This window comes from Lolium perenne, chromosome 3, assembly GCF_019359855.2.
Source record: "Lolium perenne isolate Kyuss_39 chromosome 3, Kyuss_2.0, whole genome shotgun sequence".
In the NCBI taxonomy this organism is placed as follows: Eukaryota; Viridiplantae; Streptophyta; class Magnoliopsida; order Poales; family Poaceae; genus Lolium; species Lolium perenne.
Genome location: NC_067246.2, coordinates 174,274,171 through 174,293,412, shown reverse-complemented (window position 1 = coordinate 174,293,412; position 19,242 = coordinate 174,274,171). Strand labels below are relative to the sequence as shown.

The window sequence follows — 19,242 nt, the reverse complement described above, 5'->3', positions numbered from 1 at the left end:
CACCAAGCTTTCCAAACTGACGCATCACCTCCACGCCCTCTCCCCTCGCCACCATGGCCGGCCGGAGAAGAGGGAGATGTTGCACAGATCAGAAACAAGATGCAGTCCAGGGCTTTATTGACTCTTGTGGAGGGAAGAGCAGCACCACTGCTCGCCATCAGCTCCTTCCTCTGGAGCTTGACGAACTGGGGTAGAATCTCCTCCGGCCGCCATGAGCTACCCACAAGCCATGGCCACCGAGTCTACATCGGCATAACGCCAAACCGGGACAAAGCCCGAACACTACTACTAGACCTAGATCTACTATATACAGACCTGCCTCCTCCCTCCCGCCGCCTCCAGCCGGCGGAGCCGCCGGAGAAGAGGGAGGGAGGAGCCGGGAGGTGACAGGAGACTCTCAAGGTGGAGCGGACGGAGGGAGAGGGGAGAGGGGGGAAATGAGTCCCACGCGATACGGCGATGTCGAGAGCGACTTTCCTTCCCGACGGCGGCGAGCTCCCGGCGGGGCGCAGCCATGAAGCGCATCTGACGAGGGATCACCTCGCCAATGCCTACGTATTGTAGACTTGGGTTTCGGGAGAGAGTGACGATGGAGATTCCGGGAGCGAGATTAGGCACACGACGTACCCAGCTTCGGGTCCCCTCGGTGGAGGATCCCTACGTGCTGCTAGCAATCCAGTATATGAGCACAAGTATCTTTACAGGGTGCCGCCGTAGCGGAGCTATGTTGTCTATATGTTGTCTATCTGTTAGCCTCCCTATTTCGGGTGCCCTGGCTAGCTTTATATATGCAACTAGCCTAGGGTTTTACAAGAGTCCTAGTCGACTACTTCTTCGAGTTGCCTTGTTAGGCCTTCTCCATATTAGGCCGAGTCGATCCAGGTATACTAATAATGGGTACCCGAAGGGTATACCCATGTCAGTAGCCCCCGAGTGTCTAGGGAAGTCGAAGACTTGCGTAGAGACTCCAAGCATTATCATCTCCGTCGTCGAAGAAATGCAAGGCGAGGTCCATGTTATAGATCATGTGTAGCGTAGATGATGTCTCGAAATTATTTTCTATCGGGTGCGCGGCAGCGCTCCCGATGGGAGTAGCCCCCGAGTCTATGGGCAAGAGCTAGCAATTCGGCATAGACTCAAGTTGTACTACTCGATGAAGAACTTAACTATATTTCTGGAGGACTTGATGAAATCCATGGGCTCCCGATGGGAGTAGGCTCCACTCGAATCGTAGAATCGAGTTGAGTCTACAAAGCTTGATTGTCGTAAATGCTGTCGAAGTTATTTTTCTATCGGGTGCGCGACCAGCGCTCCCGATGGGAGTAGCCCCCGAGGCTACAGCCAAATGTTTGCACTTGGGTGTAGGCTCAACTTGCTTTTAATCGACACCACAATTTTTCCTCTTTCTTGTATCTTATCTGGAGGGTGAACAATACTCTCGATAAGAGTAGCCCCCGAGCCTATGGGCAGGTGCTTGCACCTGGGCATAGACTCAAGTTGTACTACTCGATAAAGAACTTGACTATATCTCCGGGCGCAGCCCCTCGTTTTATTGACTCCAGGCCGTTGCTATCTATGTTGTTCAGGGATAATGGTAAATGGGGCTGGTTCATCTGACGGATCAGTACCGATTAAGCGCTCTTGTGGCAATCCCGCAAGAACCTACTTCAAGATCACGTCCCTGGACATGATCTCGGGACCTGGCGTAATTCGTCACGTGCCGCTTAAGGACTTACCATGATCCGAATTCCAGTAATGTTATCGGGTCCACAGCGCGTCCGCCGGGATATTTCTTCACATCTGTTGATGTGGAAAAAAGTAGCAGAGCGCAGTCTTTGGCGATGCCACGCCACACAGGACGGATCCCGGGGTCTTACCTTCGCAGAGTTTTGCGGCATTCAGAGATTATTCGCAACTTTGGCGCTCTGAGAATATTTTGTCAAGTGCCTTGTTCGACTGATGCAATGACCCATTTTGCGGGTTCTTCTATTTTTCTCTCGGGCTTGATGAGACAGCTGAATATATTGGTTATTCTATATTGTCGGGTACATCACCGATGCTCTTGCTCGGAACAATATGACGAGTCAATGGACCCGAAGATTTGTCCACCTTTTTTTGTTTTTTTTGGGTTCCTCCTTGATGAAAATTTCGTCAAGTTCCTCCTTCAGGAAAATTTCTTCGGGTATTCTTTGAGGACAATTCTTCGGGTCCTCCCTGAGGATAATTCTTCGGGTCCTCCCTGAGGAAAATTCTTCGAGTCCTCCTTGAAGATAATTCTTCGGGTCCTCCTTGAGGATAATTTTTGGGACCTCCTTGAGGATAATTTTTCGGGATCTTCTTGAAGATAATTCTTCGGGACCTGCTTGAGGATAATTCTTCGGGACCTATTTTTTCTTGATGACAGTTTCGTCGAGTTCTCCCTGTAGACGATTTCGTCGGGTTCTCTCTTATATACTTTGAATTTTGTTTTCTCCTGCACAAATAAACAAACTTTTTCTATCTTTCCCTTGACTCTCTTTTTCGCATGCGGTGTCGGATGCTCAGATTCGATGATATGTAAAGTGAATATATGCCGCACAGCCCCCAAGTGTCGGGTGCGACGAAAGTAAACGATAATCAACTTTGTGCAAAATAAAAGAACACTTAGCTTTTTGGACACGACGAAGTCGATGCATGATAAAGTCTTCGAGTGTAGATAAGAAATCTAGCCAAAGTAGAAACCACCAAATAGTAAAAGTGGATGCCGCGAAATTGTTGATGAAGAAATAGCCGAGCCCCCGAGCGTTGCTGAGGTGATGTCATGATTGTTGTGTCGCAGTCGTGACCCGAGGCGAAATCGTTGTCGAGCCCCCGAGCGTTAGGCGTGACGTCAAAATAAGTTGATGGAGTCGCGGCATCATATTTGGTAAAGCCATTTAGGATGAAGCCATAGACAATAATATACGAAGATGAATCCCAGATGAAGTATTTGAGATGAATCCATATTGAAGATTACGCCATTAAATATAGAGCATATATTGAAGATAAATCCGTCGATATCATAGAGGATGAATCCATTGGCCCGAAGAATCCAGTAATAATCATAGAAGATGAATCCGCTGATATCATAGAAGATGAATCCATTGACTCGAATAATCCAGTAATAACCATAGAAGATGAATCCATTGTCCCGGAAACGCATCGGGTAATATTGTATAAGAGTGAACCAATAATAACCCGAAGAGAAACAAACCAGCAAGCCGAAGAAGATAAATCCACTGTTCTGAAGAAGATAAATCCACTAAGTCGAAGAAAATAATTCCATTGAGCCGAAAATAATAATTTCACTGAACCGGAGAAAATAATTCCACTGAGCCGGAGAAGATATATCCAGAGCTGAAAAAAATTCACCAAGTAACCGAATATATTTGTGGTAATGAAGTAATGGTACAGCTCCAGTGTTAGGTGAAGTTTTCTCTAATGATGTAATGATGTAGCCCCCGAGTATTCGGGTGTGGCGATAGTAAATAATAATTGACTCTCGGAAGAGGAACACTTAGCTTTTTTATCGGTTGCGGTGAAACCGACGTGGAAGCAAGTCATGTGGTGGACGTAGTAGATGTGGCGGATCCTCAATGGATGAGCCCCCAAGCGTAGTGAGCGCCATAGCGAACGGGATCGACGCAGCAGTCGAAGTCGAAGTTTTATTGCGATCTGCAGTTATATTGCAATGCGCAAGCTCAGGCGCAAATAATAGCTCGAGCCGAATATGTTTGGCCAAATAAATTTTGCAAGTAGTAATTAATTAGAAATATAGCACCTGATATTTTTGTAACGGATATTGTCAATGTAGCAGCATGTTGTGCAGCGGATGACGCGGATTTAGCAAAGTGTTGGTCTTCGACTTGGTCCGTACGGCGGATGAAAATCTTGTTGGATGCGCTGTGAAGTAGATGAACCACCAGCTAGATTTTCAATCTAATCTTACCCATCGCACAAGAGGTTAGCTCTGAATAGAACAATCAACAAAGAAAAACGAAATTGTAAGAAGAGAGATATGAGATCGTATAGAGAAGAATTCCGTGAGCGTGGACATAAATGATGGGTGCATGTGTGCGTGCACTTCCCTCGAGGAAACCATGTGCTCCTGTCTCCTGGCCGCGTATCTCTCGTGCGGCTGATTGATCTTTCCTTTCTTTAACGGCATGGGTGGCATGGGTATCTGCTAGCAGCGTTGGAACGGTCCAAGGTGAAGACCGAGGGTGATTTTGGCCTAAGCTTGGTCAACCACTGCGATGCCTGCCGTCGACGCAAAAAACAAAAACTGCACCGATTTGACAGATGCGATCTGAATTTTTTCTCCATCTTGCGCGGAGCCCTACATGCGGAAACAGTCCCGATATGTTTCGTTGTTGCCGACTGTATCTTCTTCGAATGAGATCCATTGCATGGAGCGCCACAGATGCTTCGTTCACGTAGATCGGCGCGTCGCCGCCTGCAGCCTGTTTGCTGATGTAGATTGACGGAAGCGATCAAGCCTTTGAATATGACAAGGATCTCGTCCGGATAACGAAATCCAGTCGTCGCTGTCCCCACGGTCGGCGCCAATTGACGATGGATCACCTCGCCAATGCCTACGTATTGTAGACTTGGGTTTCGGGAGAGAGCGACGATGGAGATTCCGGGAGCGAGATTAGGCACACGACGTACCCAGCTTCGGGTCCCCTCGGTGGAGGATCCCTACGTGCTGCTAGCAATCCAGTATATGAGCACAAGTATCTTTACAGGGTGCCGCCGTAGCGGAGCTATGTTGTCTATATGTTGTCTATCTGTTAGCCTCCCTATTTCGGGTGCCCTGGCTAGCTTTATATATGCAACCAGCCTAGGGTTTTACAAGAGTCCTAGTCGACTACTTCTTCGGATTGCCTTGTTAGGCCTTCTCCATATTGGGCCGAGCCGATCCAGGTATACTAATAATAGGTACCCGAAGGGTATACCCATGTCAGCATCCTCCAGGACTCCTTCCTCTAGAAGCTGCCGAACCACTCCCCGCCAGCGAGCCTCTCACTGTCCACTGCCTTCCGTCGACCAATGCCTCGTATTGCTAATTCACATCCATTCAGAACCGTATGTCCCATCGGCTCCGGCTGGACGCCACACCTAGGTGAGAGCATCTCTAACAGAGGCCGTAAATCCGCCGGAACTGAATTCTTCCGGCGGATTTACGGGTTCGGGCCGAAAGTGACGCAGAACAACACTCGAATCGGTGGGTCGACCCATATCAGAAGTTTGGAAGCTCGAGAAACTGGACCGGCGACACGTATATATAGAGGCCGCGGAGGGGAGTAGGGTTCCAAAACCCTACTCCCTCCGTCGCATGCACGGTTGGACTTCCAGCGAGCAATCGCGGAGGCACCGCCGCCGCTTCTCCTCTCTCTCCACCACCAGCGTGACCGCATGGCCGGGGAGAACAGCGGAGGCAGGGGAGGCGGGCGGATTGGCGGGAGCAACTCTCCGCCGCACCCCACCGTCTTCTAGTACGAGGCCGAGCGGCGCAAATGGAACCGCAGCGAAGGCGCTCGGAAGCGGAGCGCGCGGCGCTGGACCAACTGGGGTCTGACGCCGCCGGGGACGCTTGCGCGCTATGCAAATAGTGGCAAGGGGTCGTCCTCGGCCGCGTCCGACCGTGCGCTGTGGCGGCCCGTCTCGGACAGCAGCGACGAGGAGGAGGAGGAGGAGGTGCTGGAGGAGAAGGTGTCGGTGCGCACCCTCCAATTGCAGTCCGGGGACTTCTTCCTCAACGACAACGAGGAGGCGATGGCGGTGCAGCAGGTGGCCGTCATCTCCGCCGTCGAGGCGCGCGCGCGCTTTCGCCACGAGGAAGCGGAAGCCGTCTGTGTCGTGCGCGAGTACGAGGCCGCGCAGAAGGAGGCGGTCATCCGCCGCGTGAAGCAGGAGGTCGCCGACCTCGACTCCGAGTAGGCCGCCGCCGGCATAGTCCTCCGCGGTGCGCATAGTAGGTCACCGCCGGCGAAATTAATTTAGTTTTGGAGGTGGTCGCCGACGACCACCTCAAATGCATTGTATCTATCGATCGTATCTATCGAATTATGCCTAAATATGTTTGAATTTCAGTTCTACTACTTGTTTGCGATGATCACTTTACCGGCAAATTTTGAAATCGATGTTTTTCGGTTCTGAATACGGGTGATGTTTTGCGCCACGCTAAAAAATGCTCGCTTTTTGTTTTTCGGGAGACTGAACTCACTTTTTTCGGTTCGGAAGAATAAGGGCTCTGCTAGAGATGCTCTGGCAGAGTTTCAACGCGTGGTCGTCGGCTGCCCCGTCCGGCAACTAGCTTTCCAAGCTCCATGCCTAGATCGTTTCCCAGCAGGTAAGAGCATCTCCAGCCGTGTCCATTAAAGTGTCCCTCAACAGAATTTGAAGCACACTCGACGTTTGACCTCCCTACTCGCGCCACAAAGCCATTTTCTATCCGACGCGGTCCAATACGGTGTCCGACGTCCCGAATCCGTTCCCGCTACACATGGAACGCTCCGGGGACGCCGGACAGAACGAAATCCTGCGTCGCGTGTGGTGGGCCAGCATCGTGAGCGTCGCAGAGGAATGCATGCGGGGTTTAAACCTGCTGCCTACCTCTGGTCAGGCGACCTTATTGCCGCACAGCTTTCCTAGTGAGCCCGTGTCCTTTCCCCAGGCGGCAAAGTGAAGGGTTGCATCCCACATGGCTGTGTGGCCATCCGCACCGAAGTTCATTGCGACCAACCTCTCCCTTCCGCTTCGGTTGCTGCCGCTGTATAAAAGCAGTATATGCCTTCCCGCCGACTCCAAACCATTAGTCCCACACTCAAACCATGTCCAGTAGGCGCCAAAAGATTCGGTCGTGGCAGCCTCACCATCGCCCAAGCTTGGGTGTTGTACGGCGTGCGATACCTAGTGACGCCGGACATGCGCCTGCCGAGAAGCGGTGGCTGGAAGATGGCCATCAACAGGACCAACATTGATGCAGCCCCGCTCACGGATGACACTACATCATGGCCAACTTATTCCCCAAGTGAGCCAAGGACTCGAGCCCAAGTGCAAGCCATACATGATAAGGTGAATTCACTCCTTTCTACACTTGAACTCGACATAACCTTGGACGGATTGCTACCTCATACCTATATACTATGTGTCTCTAGGTACCAATCTTGTCAAGGATCCGAAGGGGAAGAAGCCTCGTTGCTCATGAACAAGAAGGGAAGACCAAAGAAGAAGAAGAAGAAGAAGAAGAAGAAGAAGAAGAAGAAGAAGAAGAAGAAGAAGAAGAAGGAGAAGAGCTCCAGCCGCCGGCCACCACAAGGCCGGCACTGCCGCCCCGACCTGGCCGGCACTGCCGGTGGGCGCACCCCGACACTGTCGGCCCAACTTCACCGGCACTGCCGGCCTCCACCGGCACTGCAGCCTAGAGCCAGCCGGCACTGCCGGCCGAATCGCCTGAAGAAGCCAGGGCCGACACTGTCGCCCCGAGCACGCCGGCACTGTCGGCCCCTCCTAAGTCAACTTCATCTGGGCCGTCTATTTGCATCCTATGGCTATGTTTATTCTGTGCAAATGACTAAGTTACCGCTTGGACGAATCTGGGGCTATATGTATCCCATCCCCCACCTCAATTAGGTTTAGACAAGATTTAGGCTTAAACTACTTTGAGCTTTGTCTCCCTAGAACTATGTTCTTTGTATCAAGACACTCTTGAGGGATTTCTGCTCTTCATGGATGATTCAAGGCTACCACCTATCTCATCCAAGTTCTAGTTGGGATCTCCATCACCAATCTCCCATTTCTTAGATTCTACCCAAGAGTCTTGATACGTCTCAAACGTATCTATAATTTCTTATGTTCCATGCTACTTTATTGATGATAATCACATGTTTTATACACACTTTATGTCATATTTATGCATTTTCCGGCACTAACCTATTGACAAGATGCCGAAGAGCCAGTTGTTGTTTTCTGCTATTTTTGGTTTCAGAAATCCTACAAAGGAAATATTCTCGGAATTGGACGAAATCAACGCCCAGGGTCTTATATTTCCACGAAGCTTCCAGAAGACCGAAGGGGATACGAAGTGGGGCCACGAGGTGGCGCCACACTAAGGCGGCGCGGCCAAGGAGGGGCCCGCGCCTTGGCCTCGCCGCCCTGTTGTGTGGGCCCCTCGTCAGCCCTCCGACTCTGCCCTTCCGCCTATAAAAAGCCTTCGTCGAGAAAACCCTAGTACCGAGAGCCACGATACAGAAAACCTTCCAGAGACGCCGCCGCCGCCAATCCCATCTCGGGGGATTCAGGAGATTGCCTCCGGCACCCTGCCGGAGAGGGGAATCATCTCCCGGAGGACTCTTCATCACCATGATCGCCTCCGGATTGATGTGTGAGTAGTTCACCCCTGGACTATGGGTCTATAGCAGTAGCTAGATGGTTGTCTTCTCCTCATGTGCTATCATTGTTCGATCTTGTGAGCTGCCTAACATGATCAAGATCATCTATTTGTAATGCTACATGTTGTGTTTGTTGGGATCCGATGAATATGGAATACTACGTTATGTTGATTATCAATCTATTATATATGTGTTGTTTAAGATCTTGCATGCTCTCCGTTGCTAGTAGAGGCTCTGGCCAAGTTGATACTTGTAACTCCAAGAGGGAGTATTTATGCTCGATAGTGGGTTCATGCCTCCATTTAATCTGGGACAGTGACAGAAAGTTCTAAGGTTGTGGATGTGCTGTTGCCACTAGGGATAAAACATCAATGCTTTATCTAAGGATATTTGTGTTGATTACATTACGCACCATACTTAATGCAATTGTATGTTGTTTGCAACTTAATACTGGAAGGGGTGCGGATGCTAACCTGAAGGTGGACTTTTTAGGCATAGATGCATGCTGGATAGCGGTCTATGTACTTTGTCGTAATGCCCAATTGAATTTCACACTACTCATCATGACATGTATGTGCATTGTTATGCCCTCTTTATTTGTTAATTGCCCAACTGCAAACATTGTTCTTACTGTTCTTTGCAAACATCATCTTCCACACTATACATCTAATCCTTTGTTACAGCAAGCCGGTGAGATTGACAACCTCACTATCACGTTGGGGCAAAGTACTTTGATTGTGTTGTGCAGGTTCCACGTTGGCGCCGGAATCTCTGGTGTTGCGCCGCACTACACTCCGCCACCATCAATCTTCACGTGCTTCTTGACTCCTACTGGTTCGATAACCTTGGTTTCTTACTGAGGGAAACTTGCTGCTGTACGCATCACACCTTCCTCTTGGGGTTCCCAACGGACGTGTACTTCACGCGTATCAAGCACATTTTTCTGGCGCCGTTGCCGGGGAGATCAAGACACGCTGCAAGGGGAGTCTCCACTTCCAATCTCTTTACTTTGTTTTTGTCTTGCTTTACTTTGCTTTATTTACTGCTTGTTTGCTCATTATATCAAAAATACAAAAAAATTAGTTACTTGTTTTACTTTATTTATTATCTTGTTTGCGTTCTCCATATTAAAAACACAAAAAAATTAGTTACTTGCATTTACTTTATTTTATTATCATGACTTGTCCTGTAGTTGTTACTCTATCACCTGAGGAATCAATCTTCACTTTTAAACAAGGTGGTGAAGAGAGTTTTAAAGAAGCTTGGTCTAGAATTTTTGATTCCTATAATAAAACTGGACCTAAAATGACCCTAAGTTTGCTTCTTAGTAACTTTTATTTTGGGCTTACTCTTCGCTATAGATATGCCTTAGATGCTGTAGTGAGAGGAGATTTCCTTCACTGCGATGGGGATCAAGCTTTTAATGCCATAAAAAAATTGGTTACATCATCTAGCTCCGCTAATAATTTTGATCCATCTCTTGTTAGTATTTATAATAGATTGAACACTCTTGAGACAAGTGTATCTTGCTTAAAAGAAGGGTATGGTCGGATTCGTGAGCATTTTGATTATGTTCCAATAAACTCTGAACCTTCAATGTGGGACCCTACTATTAAAGTTACTATTGATGGTAAATATTTTAATGCCCGTTGTGATATTATGACTGAATTTTGCCTTATGTCTGAAAGTATTTATGAATCTTTGACACTCTGGGGACTTACTGAAGGTGGAGAAGGAATAACTCTTACTGATAACTCTGTTATAATTCCTAAGGGAATAGCTGAAGGAGTGTTCACAACCCTCCTTGGAAGAACGGTATCCACTGATTATCTCGTTATTGAATGTGTAGGGACAGGACAAATCACACTTGGAAGATCCCTGCTGAAACTCTTGGGAGCAACCATAGATGTGGGGAAAGGCACTCTAAATTCCTCTATACCTGGATGTGGTCATATATTCCCTAAACCAAAGAGTAAGAATAAGAGTAAGAAGGGTAGGCGCAAAGCCCCTCGTAAGAATGTTAACGCTTCATCTTTTGATAACACTTGATACACACTTTCTGCGCCTAGCTGAAAGGCGTTAAAGAAAAGCGCTTATGGGAGACAACCCATTATTTTACTTCTGCACTTTTATTTTATATTTGAATCTTGGAAGTTGTTACTACTGTAGCAACCTCTCCTTATCTTTATTTTATTGCATTGTTGTGCCAAGAAAAGTCTTTAATAGTAAGGTTCATACTAGATTTGGATTACTGCGCAGAAACAGATTTCTTGCTGTCACGAATTTGAGTAGTATTCTCTGTAGGTAACTCAGAAAAATCTGCCAATTTACGTGAGTGATCCTCAGATATGTACGCAACTTTCATTCAATTTGAGCATTTTCATCTGAGCAAGTTAAGTGCCCCAGAAAAATTCATCTTTACAGACTGTTCTGTTTTGACAGATTCTGCCTTTTATTTCGCACTAGTACAAATGCCCGTGCGTTGCCACGGCACCTCGAGTTTATTACTTATCCTACATGTAAATATGATGCGCGTGAATAATCCCAATGTGGAGAATATGCAAACAAAGCCACTTTTTAGCATATAATTCTAATAAATAAATTAACTGCGAAAATTTTCACAAGAGTTGGCCGTTTGGGTTACTCAAACTATATCCCTCCCTTCCGCTTCTTCTTTCTCATAGAGCAGAACATTTCAAAGACATAGCAAAGATGCATCTTTCATCTCTTTTCATTTCCACGAGACCCTCAATTTCACCTTTTTTAACACTATGCCAATAATGTGTATCTTATTTTTCTCACTCCAACAATATCCAAATTGTAATTTGTAGTCACACATGCTGCCAATGTGCCACTCACCGGCTGTGCTCTGATGTTTTCTCCAACTCTAGTAAACTGTTGCCAATGGCTTCAGAGGGATTGTAGCAATCATCACCCCACTTTCGACAACAATAATCATTGTGACATTTCCATTCACGCCTCACAAGTCTGAATACCAAGCAATTTTCAAAAATAATTTTCAAGGTTCAAAACCCACAAAGGATACTCTATTTTCCTCTTGTATTTTTTAATTGTAGCGCAAAAACCAATGGTTCAGCTCATATGGAACATTCTAATTCAGTTCTAATTAAACTAACTCATAAAAATAATAATATAACATTATTTATTATGCTATTTTATTTCTTATATCATAACCGTCTATATATATATATATCCAAATACAAACTTAGATTAGTTTTATTGAAGATAACTTCATTATCTCAAATAACGGTTACATATTTCATCAAGGTAACAAAATAATAATAACTTTAACGGTGCCGGCCACCATGAGCATGAGCACGAGTTCTTGGCCAGCGACCTCCACAACCATCGCTGGTGTCGGCCGGCTGTCCCCATCAATACAAGTATACAACTGAGCTCAATTTTTTTTATCTCTCCTTCCTATCAGCAACTCAGATGCTTACCTATTCCCTGTATAATATTTATTCTCAATCTAATGGAAAATAGAATAAGAATGATAAAATGACAATTCAATGCAAATAATAATTCATTGCAAATACAGCGTCCCAAACCATGTAATGGATTAATCTGCCACCTGTGTGCTATCCCCATCTTTCTCACATTCGTTCTCTTCAGCATCATGCTCCATCACTTCCCCTATTTAAAAACAACACATTAATCAACATCCCAAAATACGAGTGGGAGAAAACATGACTGAATTTTGAAAAATTTGTCTACAAAGAATCCTACTGAAATGAACTGGATTTAACACAAGCATCCAACTGGAAGTAAACATATCTACTACCTCCGGTCCTAAAAAATCGATGCTCCCACCTGCCTAAGCACACGCACGCGCAGTTCTCCCTCTGCATCAATTAAATCCGACCGGAGGGAGTATGTTTCATTTTAGTTTGGATAGTGACAAAAGCTGGAAAAGTTCAGTTTGTTGGTTGAGAATTCTCTAGCATGGCTAACCGTAGCAATAACACTAACACCGGGCACGGCACAATAAGCTTTTCTATAAAATAAAACATAAGATAAAATAAAATGAACACACGGCTGAATAGAGAAGTGTCACCATCCTGATAGACATACAAGGCAAATGTTCAGCACAATAACAACCTAGATGTAGCGCACCACTAAAAGGCCATTTGGGTGTAATTTCATGAATGTCTACTAATGTGAAAGCTTCAAACATGGTTTGAGCAGAATCCATGCTGCATTCCTTCTTTAATTTACGTTCGAAAGATAAACTGGCGGTGCACTTGTGTCACAGCCAAATAATATAGTAGCAATAAAGAAAAGAAAAAATGCTAGACCAGTATGATATCCGCAAGAAAAGTTAAGTGCTGCTGCATAATAGATCACTTAAGTAAAATAAGCTGTCACCAATGTTTCGGGAGCACCCAGGCCGTTTCGCCCCAATCAAATCATGTGTATAATGAAGAACGAACAACTGGCAGGGAAAGAATTGAGGCTGCATGTATACCTTTGGACCAGATCTAGAGGAAAATTCATGGCGAAGCAAGCGGTTGCGACGGTCTGCTCCTGACAGCGAGACAACAAAACTTTTTTTAGATCACAGCCAACACTTTTGTTCGGAACATTTTTACTCTAAATAACATCTAAATAACAGAAGGGAAGAGAACTGGAGATCTAAATTGCACTATTTGGAAGGATAAAGAAATGTTTGCTTCAAATCAAATTAGCTAGCTAAGGCTTCAAAAACCACATACTGATCTAGCATGGATCTAGCAACCACCAAAGAACATTTGAGAAAAGCAAAATTGAGAAGCTGCAGACCACTTACTCGCTACCGATGAAAGAGACAACTATGAAACGCTCAAACACATACCTCATGGTCTCTAGAAATCATTGGTTATCTGCGTATCTATGTGATGGTACAAAGGAAGCATGAAAAATTGTACAGAATGAGTAATCATCTGCTATTTAGAGTTTCTGTCAACATGCGTCCATGCTTATTCTACTAAATGTGTTGAAACGGATGATGTGGTTCCAAAATACTGAATCAACAACAATGTTTTCATTACTGTCATAGTCTGCTATACTTCTGAAAGACTGGACCATGTTTATCTGCATGAAGAATAAGTATTAACAAGACTCAAGAAATACATATTTGTGTGACACTATCTCATCTCACGTTAATGATATATTTGATCATGACTACACTATATTACAGTCACAAGAAATGCAATGTGCACTCAGATTTCCTCCATCAGACACACGTGTGTCATCACTGAGCCTGACATGAGGAACCTACTGCAGCAACGTTAGCCGTATTCGCTTCCTAAGATGCCCCGGATTCCTTGTGGAACTACCAATGAGTTATCAACATAAGCAGGCATGGAATTAGTTCACGTATTGAGGGTGGATAGGTTTTGATGCATCAACCAAGCGGAATTTGAACGTTCGAGCTGAATTAGTTCAGTGTGAATGGGTTTTCACATCTGATGCGTCAACCATGAGGAATCTGAACTTTCGAGCTCACCTTCCTCAGGATGAATCAGTTATTTCCTCTAGGCCTTTGTATAGTGGTTTCGCTTGAGAAGCGAACTGAAGATGATCCATTGAGAAAAAAATATTAACATATTAACTAAATGTTGCATTAATGCAGTGACCAACACGACAACTGAGCAAAGATACAGACTTTGACGCATCAATAATTCTAAAGAATAAGTCCCTCTTACATCAAGTATGTGAAGCAAGCTACAACCAAATTGCAATAGGCTTTCTAGTAAAAAATGCATCATGGAGCATGAAACTAAATAATGGGCATGATTTTTTTTTTTGAAACGGAATGGGCATGATCAAATTACGGCTGGTCTATGGTGAGCAAGTACTTCAGATAATAGGTTTGAAAATTTTATGTTCACTTATTTTCAAGGAACATGCACAAACAAGAATATTCAATTATATCAGAACAAATATATCTTGAGAAGAATGCTATCCTATTGCAATATGAACAACCAAAACATGCATTTTTAGTCGAAGAACAAAATTATCTCCCTTTCAATGTATTGAACTAAATGCTAACAAAGGGATTTGTTCAACAAAATTAGGTGATACAAAGTGACAACCCTTAGGCTCATCTGTTGTCCATGAAAGCGAGAAATATGAAAATATTTTCATCATCAATAAGCACTTCCTGTACTATTTGAATAAAATGATCTTCTTTGGCATGTCTTCTTTTCTTATCATCAAAAGATCCATGCATCAACCAATATATAGCAATATAGTAGACCATTTTGACTACTTAATCTACTACTACCAACTTGCCGACTAACAAACAGAATCACAACCAAAGATTTTGCTATTCACCTTTGTTCTCAGATTGAAAGGGAGTTTGCTTGTAACCATATCTGTTCTTTAATTCCGGATGCTCCTTACTGATCCTGATGGCTATCAAATCACAGAGCAAATAGACAATTAATTTAGAGAGCACAAATAAAATACAATCAACTTTAGTGCCGGATCATGTGTTCTCCGGCCGATGACCCGCCCAGCTAAATCAAAATAAGTGAAAAACTTCAATCAAACACTCAACTGTAAAAACCACCCGTTGATGTTGTCGTCGAGGAGAACACTGCTTTCCCTGCGGAACAACTCAGACAAAAAGTGCATCTTGGTCCACTTCAGCTAATTTCATGCTATAACCTGCACACAAAAGGCAACTTAAACTAAGAATAATTTTGGAATGAACCATCATCAAATTCAGTAACCATGTAGTACTAAATACTAAAAAGCAATGAAGTCGCTAAATTGCACTTAACATCAAACTTCACTAACCATATGTATAAGGCTTCTACCCGTCCGAGCAAAATGATTCCAGGTCCATACTCTATACTCTTGAGATCAAATGAAACCATCTTATCTTATCCAAAATTTACTGTGTCTCGTATCTCTGGGACGCGATGAAGCTGAACTGGAACACGTATTGGGCCTGATGGCTGAGAGGTGCGGGACGTTGCGCGGATCTGTACTGAGCTCTCGAGCTCCTCCACCAATGGATAAGATTCCATCTCGTGCATGAAAGAGGTAAACTCATTACCAAGTTTTGGTGTTTGCCGACTAAGTAATATAGTTATATTGGATCAGTGAGGTACAAACACCCATTAATTAGTAGAGGATGGAAAATTCCATCACCTAGAAATCAAAGAAGGAAGCATGTAAAAAACAATGGAGCATATAACCAGCCAACAACATTATCAGCACTGATGGAGAACCGGCAAAGTAACAAAATAAAATAGATACTACGCATAACACATATTCAGCTTTTGAGAAAAACAAATGATGTCATTTCTGCCTCACCTTTCTTAGTTCCTCTACACGGATAGCCATAGGAGGGGTGATCTGATTCTCAAAATTGGGCGAAACACTACAGACTGTACATAGGGTGGGCGATATCATTCTCAAAATTAGGTTATTTGTGGCCATGATAAGCAGAACAGGGTCTTACCTTTTGCTGAAATTTCACTTCCCATTCTTAAATCATGTGATTATGAGCTAATACTAAATTTTAAATAGACACATAAATTTACGTATAGATTGGCAGATTGCAATTACATGTTAAGGATTCCAAAACACATGTACTTCTTTCTGTGAGTCCAGGTTTTTTTAATTTGTTTTCAAGCACTGTCCTTCACCCAATATTACTGCATTGGCATGCAATTAACTGTGTGGTCTGGTCTAAAATCCCAGTGGATGGTCCCAACAAAATACAGTTTAGTCCACACATTTATTTAATTAGTTGTCTTCGAACAAGACATTATGTGGTGTCTGTATAATAATTCAAGCACAAAAAGGGAGTGTTTAGTAGACACAAAATCTGAAACCTGCTAAATTTGTCTTGGAAAAATGAAATACCTTTCAGAAAGAGCTAGACATGTATTAACCCTTACCATTCTTCTTACCATTTAAAAAAATGTCATAGTTAATGGAGTTGAGGAGAGTAGTGTACCACTTGGTCTGGGTGCTACCAAGCGCCTAATGCTCTACTGTATTGAAGCTCTCAATTTATATAGTAATAGTACATAAGATGTTTGAAATCCCCAGGCAGAAACTACCATATCAGAACAGAATGGGGCACAAGAAAACTCTAGCGTGTTTAACATACTAATCAAGGAGCTTACTGAGTGCAGCCCAATAGCTCAAAATTGACCTTATCATCACCATCTTATCACATATATAAGTCTTATCACATATACTTGTGCAACACAGATTAAGTGTGCTAATTTTCACCCAAAATCAGGTGACTGTTTCAGATATAAAGGTATATATGTGTGAGACCAAAAGATGACAGGCGTTTTCCATGCTTCCAACCATGTGTCTTTCAAATGAATTAGTTAAGACGCAAGAAGAAACAACAGATAATATTAGTTTTAGGCAGTAGAACAAGTGGGCATTACCTATGTTTCGTCCGCCAACTACAGAGGTATAGTTTCAGCTGGAGGCTTAGTCAGTAGCAGCTGAGTTGATGAGGACTCGACATCTGGGCGCGAATACACAGAGGAGGATGGCGTCACGGAGGTGAGAAGAAGGCGGCGTGGTGGCTGTCCTGCTGGCCGGGTCTTGGCCTCTGCCCTCCTTCCTCCGCACTGCTCTCCTCTCCCGACGTCTTCGCGTTCAGCTTGACCTCCCGCCTCCAATCCGACTGATGCCAAAATGGTTCTCCCGGTCGTGCTCCTGCAATTGACGAGATGGAGGTTAGCCCCTTGGAAGAGTTCAGGCCGCCGCATGTTCAGCTCCTTTCATGAAGCCGCCGCCATCCCCGTTCATCCTCGGGTCCGCAAACACCGCAATACCCTCCGACACGCGCCGTTGCAAGGGATTGAGGATGGGTAGAGAGATGGGCATGTAGAGAGAGACAGAGGAGCGAGAATGTACCTGAGTAGGCAGTTGCATCTGACGCCACTGCACCATGAATGGAGAGATGGAGAGGAAAAGGGGAGGGGATTGTGACTCCTGGTTGGGGGCGAGACGGAGCCGAGACCGGCAGCTGCTGCAGAAAGACAACGGGACGGTCGGCGCCTCCTCGCCGACCTCGGGCTTCCTCCGCGCCGGGCCGCCGGCGATTCCATCGCCTGTGGATCTGTAGTCACCGAAGGGGAGGGGCGTGCGCCAGGGGAGATGTTTGGGATGGGGCGGGATTAGAGCGAGGTGGGCGCATGATTTAGGGACCGGTGAAACGGAGCTGTCCACAGTGCGGAACGGGAGTACGACCACGACGACCAAAGGGTTTGACGTATTGAGAGTTGGCAGAATAAGAAACATGTTCCTCCTTTTTAAGTAGTGTAGATTGCCTGTTTTGCTATGTTTGATGGATTTTTTTATTCCATTAACTTTCAGTAGCTTTGTGTAATGTCCAGAAGTGTTAAAAATGATTATGTCACCTCTGAACATGTGAATTTTTGATTATGCACTAACCCTCTAATAAGCTTGTTTCGAGTTTGGTGTGGAGGAAGTTTTCAAGGGTCAAGAGAGCAGGATGATACAATATGATCAAGGAGAGTGAAAGCTCTAAGCTTGGGGATGCCCTCGTGGTTCATCCCTGCATATTTCAAGAAGACTCAAGCATCTAAGCTTGGGGTGGGCATCCCCTTCTTCATCGACACATTATCAGGTCACCTCTAGTGAAACTATATTTTTATTCCGTCACATCTTATGTGCTTTACTTAGAGCGTCTGTTTGTTTTTGTTTTTGTTTTGTTTGAATAAAATTGGATCCTAGAATTCATTGTGTGGGAGAGAGACACGCTCCGCTGTTGCATATGAACACATTAGTTCTTAGCTTTATTCTTAATGTTCATGGCGAAGGTTGAAACTGATTCGTTCATCATTATTATGGTTGGAAACGGAAAATGCTACATGTGGTAAATGGTATAATGTCTTGAATAATTTGATACTTGGCAATTGTTGTGCTCATATAGATCATGTTTAAGCTCTTGCATCATATACTTTGCACCTATTAATGAAGAACTACATAGAGTTTGTTAAAATTTAGTTTGCATGATTGGTCTCTCTAGAGTCTAGATATTTTCTGGTGAGGTGTTTGAACAACAAGGAAGTCAATGTAGAGTCTTATAATGCTTGCAATATGTTCTTATGTAAGTTTTGCTGTACCGGTTCATACTTGTGTTTGCTTCAAACAACCTTGCTAGCCTAAGCCTTGTATTGAGAGGGATTACTTCTCGTGCATCCAAATCCTTGAGCCAAAAACTATGCCATTTGTGTCCACCATACCTACCTACTACATGGTATTTCTCCGCCATTCCAAAGTAAATTACTTGAGTGCTACCTTTAAAATTCCATTCTTTGTCTTTGCAATATATAGCTCATGGGAAAATAGCTTAAAAACTATTGTGGTATTGAATATGTACTTATGTATCTTATTTCTTAATAAGTTGCTTGTTGAGCGGTAACCATGTTTCTGGGGACGCCATCAACTATTTCACCTTTGTTGAATATCATGTGAGTTGCTATGCATGTTCGTCTTGTCTGAAGTAAGGGTGATTTATCATGATCAATGGTTTGAGTATGCATATTGTTAGAGAAGAACATTGGGCCGCTAACTAAAGCCATGTACCATGGTGGAAGTTTCAGTTTGGACAACAATCCTCAATCTCTTATGAGAATATTATCTGTTGTTGAATGCTTATGCATTAAAGAGGAGTCCATTATCTGTTGTCTATGTTGTCCCGGTATGGATGTCTAAGTTGACAATAATCAAAAGCGAGAAATCCAATGCGAGCTTTCTACTTAGACCTTTGTACATGCGGCATAGAGGTACCCCTTTGTGACACTTGGTTGAA

At 44.5% G+C, this 19,242-nt stretch overlaps 1 long non-coding RNA gene across 5 annotated transcripts; it reads right to left on the bottom strand.

Moving 5' to 3' along the window:
* Positions 1-11,631: 11,631 nt before the first annotated feature.
* On the bottom strand, positions 11,632-17,586 carry LOC127318379 (uncharacterized). Of its 5 annotated transcripts, XR_011755576.1 has the most exons (8): positions 17,319-17,586; positions 16,841-17,117; positions 15,222-15,454; positions 14,980-15,089; positions 14,754-14,834; positions 12,904-12,962; positions 12,010-12,071; positions 11,632-11,885 (listed from the first exon to the last, which is right to left on the bottom strand). It is a non-coding gene; the product is annotated as an uncharacterized lncRNA (long non-coding RNA). The 5 variants fall into 5 exon arrangements; XR_011755575.1 differs by lacking the exon at positions 17,319-17,586 and having other exon boundaries at positions 16,841-17,262; XR_011755578.1 differs by lacking the exon at positions 17,319-17,586 and having other exon boundaries at positions 14,992-15,089; positions 16,841-17,262.
* Between the last annotated feature and the right edge of the window lie 1,656 nt (positions 17,587-19,242).